Raw genomic sequence first — 4,161 nt, 5'->3', positions numbered from 1 at the left:
CAGGAATGGGGGACTGGAGCCTCAACAACTTCCCACAACATCCCCACATAGATCCCTAATTTCCAAGGCTGATCTGTTGTGCTCTGTGAGGTCATTACTGAAGCTGTCTGCAAAGCATTCATTCTTCTCCCCTGCATTATTAATAAGTGCAGCTAAAGCCAAATCCATGAGAAAAGTGTGTGCCCTACTTTCAGGGAAATAAAAAGGGATGTTTTAATGAAGGAAGTTAAAACAAAACAAGCATCACAGGCAGACAGAATGCCTGGGAGGGAACATGCCCCAGGCTTAATGAAGACATACATAATTTTGGGTTGTTTTAATTGGTGTGTCTCTACAGTAGAGTGATTTTAGGAGCTCATTTTTACATACTTAAAAGGAATATTTTCTTTAAGAACAGTGTCCTAAATAATCGGGTTTACTGCAAGCAGCACAGTTTGCAATGTTGGTGTTTTGCCTTGTGTCTCTCCTTCTAACAAATCTGGGAAAATACAACAGGAAAATCATAGAATCATCAAGGTTGAAAGAGACTTTTAAGATCATCAAGTCTAACCATCCACTAGCACTGCCACTGCAACCCCTAAACCACTAAAGTGTATCACCCAGTGCCAGATCCTCACACCTCTTAAACACCTCCAGGGATGGTGATTCCACCACCTCCTATCACACAAGGCAGAAATTTGAATTGGAATGGGAAGAAATTCCTAGACTCACAGAACATCCCGAGTTGGAAGGGACACACAAGGATAATGGAGTTCAACTCATCCCCTTGCTTGATGCAGGGCCACAACAAGGTGGTGGCTGCCATCCATGCCTTGGGAAAGCTGCTTTGACATAAAGCCATGGGGGTGCAGCTGAACATCAGCCCAGGTATGCCCAGGTGGGCAAGAGGCTGATGGCACTTGGGTTGTGTCTGCACTGGTGTGGCCACAGGCCCAGGGCAGTGCCTGTCCCCTGTGCTGGCACTGCTGAGGCACCTCCAGCCCTGGGGGCAGTTCTGGGTCCCTCACAAGAAGGACATTGAGGGGATGGAGTGTGTTCAGAGATGGGAACAGAGCTGGGGAAGGGGCTGGAGAACAAGGAGCAGCTAAGAGACCTGGAAGGGCTCAGCCTGAAGAAAAGGAGGCTCAGGGGGGACCATCTCCTTCTCTACGACTCCCTGACAGGAGGTGCAGCCTGGTGGGGATCAGGCTCTGCTCCCAGGGAACAAAGGACAGGACAAGAGGAAACAGCCTCAGGCTGTGTCAGGGAAGGTTCAGATTGGACATCAGGAGGAATTTCTTGCTGCTCTGTGGCATGTCCCCACTGCTGAGATATCCTATGGAGCTTCTTTTCTATTAGTTATCTCTCAAAATCTCTGACTTTTTTGTCCTCAAAGTCTCTTTACCATAGAGAAGTGCAATGAGTGCATTGCTGGGAGGTCCTAGCAGCAGAGCCTGTGCCCGATTCCTAGAGTGGTTAATGTGGCATATTGCCTGAGGCAGAATTGGCATCTTAAAAACACATAATTCAATAAAAACTGGAAAACAGTTGGAAAAGCCTCTAAATTTCAGAAGGTCTGAGCCAGCATTGCCTCTGCAGCCTTTGCTCTGCCTCTAAAGATAACACTAATAGGTGCTGCCCTCCCAGCATCACACAGGCTTTTTCATCTCCTCTCCTTAGGCTGTCCTGTGCAGGACCAGGAGTTGGACTCAATGATCCTTGTGGCTTCCTTCCACCTCAGGATATTCCCTGATTCTCCACTAACTGGCACTTGTGCATCCCCAGTCCCTGAGCCACTCGTCTGAGCACTGCAGAGGCTATGGAAGCATCTCTCCTCCTGGATGCACACCAACAGGCTGAGGGCTCTGAGCCATCCCTCCAAGGAGGAAAATCCCAAATAGTGGGGAAAAAACCTGCTGTGATATTTCATATAATATGTAATGTAATATAATCAATTGCACTGATTTCAAGCACTGCAAACTTGTTTATTGTAGAACCGTGGATGGTTTGGGTTGAAGGGACCTTCAAGACCATCCAGTCCCACCCCCTGCCATGGGCAGGGACACCTTCCACTAGACCAGGTTGCTCCAAGCCTTGTCCAACTTGATCTCAGAGGTCAAATTGATGGAGAGGATTAAGGTTTCCACACTTTAATATGAATTTTAATTCCTGAATGTTAATCTTCACTATTTCCTCACTAATTCAGTGCTTAGCTGTGTTGTGTTACCTACTGGAAGGTTTTGGTTCTCAATGCAAAATGACTTCCGAACTTTCTGGACATTAGATTTTTAATATGGAGATTAATTAAAGCATTTTTAGGAATGATAAACAGAGCAATGAAATTGAAACATCAGGATGGCCACAGAGGCTCTCTGGCTTGAGCATTAAGCCATGTGACAAAAAGATGTGGTGAAAGGAGACAAAAATGATCAGAGGATTTTATTTTAGAGAAAACAGGTCAGTAAAGATTAGGATTGCACTTCAGGGGAGTGAGCAAAAGGCTGACTGGCACAAAGAAGTCTGACCAGGGCTTTTGTTCCCTTCACATCATGCAAATCCACAGCAACAGACAATTATTTGCACTGCTTTTAGAAAATACTAATAATCAGTAACTTGAGCCTTCACGAATCTGCAGAACTGCTTCTTGCAAAGGTTTGTAGGGATAAAATAGAGCAAAAATCAAAGCATGGGGGAGGTTATGCATCTCTATTGAAAGAGAGGACACCCACAGCCACAGGCACCAGGACAAAGGTAGGGAACAATCAATGCCTTCGTGGGTTTGGGCTTAGAAAAGCCACTGACTAACAAGGTTGGGGAGGATTATTCCATACTCAACAATCACGACGAAACTTCTGATGGCTGACCTGGCTGTTTTCAGGAAGAGAAGCCAGGCCAGATGGAAAACTTGGCTCCCACTTACTGTGGGGTCTCTTTTCTGCTGGGTGAAGGGGACAGGCTGGAGTGGTGGTGCTCAAAGGGATGCCCAAGGTCTTGCTGCTGCCCACCTGTGAGAACCTCAAATTTCAGGGTTATCTCTCTGTTTCCTTGTTCTGTCCTGGTTTTCTTGACTGTTTCTTCACTGTCTAGGTTGGAACATCCACTTCTTTCTTGTCCTTGCTGTGAGCACAAGCAGCATCTTTGTTCTAGAGAAGGTGGACTCTAGGACCTACACAAGCCAATTGGATCCTATTTCTCAATCTATTCCTACAGTTCCAACCAAAACTAAGAAATCAGTCCCATAAAACATCATTCTAAAGAATCTTGAGTATGCTTCAGAGTTACTTGACAGAGCATCTACAACTCCCCTTGGGTTCCTGTTCCTCATGAACATGAAGGACATCCCAGGTAAGGAGCATCTCAAGCTCTCCTGCTGGGACAACCACAGGGAGTCTGTCCCCACAGATTGGCTAAATGTCCCTCTGGGGAGGTCTCTCTCTCCACTGAATCCTAGAAGGGTTAGAGACCAAAGGTCTATATAGCTTAAAGGTGCAACATCTTCCCTAAATGTAACAGTTAAGTGTTCCAGGCCAGGTTGGATGAGGCTTGGAGCAACCTGGTCTAGTGGAAAGTGTCCCTGCCCATGGCAGGAGGTGGAACTGGATGATCTTCAAGGTCTCTTCCCACCCAAACCACTCTGTGATTCCATGAATTGCTGCAACTGTTTAAAATATGTGAAAATTTCTAGGGGGTTTGGTTGCTGTTTTGTCTCTTATTTTTAATTTGGAAAATTAAGCTGAGGGGAAATAAAATCTTTCCAGGGAGATGTGTGGATTTCATCAAGATTTTGCACAGAAAATTATTTTGTTTGGATAGAAACATAGAATTTCATAGGATCCTAGAATGGTTTGGGTTGGAAAGGACCTTGGGTTGGAAAGGATTGTCTAGTTTCAAACCCCTGAAATAAATTTAAGAGCTTTTTTTATTCTATGGAGCTCTTTCTACTTTATCTCCCAGTGCTCTGTCCTTCAAGAGAATTTGAGGGTGGCCAGCACACATCTAGGGCAATAAAACTTGTATCCTATAACATGTTAAGGGTTTTACTGGGAAGAAATGCAGCTTAAGACCCAATCAGGAACACATAAACCCCAACAAAACACAGCAGATCCTTTCCAGAGATCATCTGCAGCAAACAGTGTTATGGAATATGTGCAAACTATGATGTGGGGAAGACAAAAAGATTTT

The 4,161-nt window shown here is 45.1% G+C and overlaps 1 protein-coding gene across 1 annotated transcript in view; it reads right to left on the bottom strand.

The window, feature by feature from the left end:
• LOC103804395 (protein FAM168A-like) overlaps positions 1-4,161 on the bottom strand; it is a gene marked incomplete at its 5' end in the record, with an annotated part of 15,758 nt that overhangs the window by 9,049 nt on the left and 2,548 nt on the right. The window lies entirely within an intron of this gene.

Source organism: Acanthisitta chloris, unplaced genomic scaffold (assembly GCF_000695815.1).
Source record: "Acanthisitta chloris isolate BGI_N310 unplaced genomic scaffold, ASM69581v1 scaffold8016, whole genome shotgun sequence".
Lineage (NCBI taxonomy): Eukaryota > Metazoa > Chordata > Aves > Passeriformes > Acanthisittidae > Acanthisitta > Acanthisitta chloris.
This window is presented reverse-complemented; position numbering and strand designations above follow the sequence as displayed.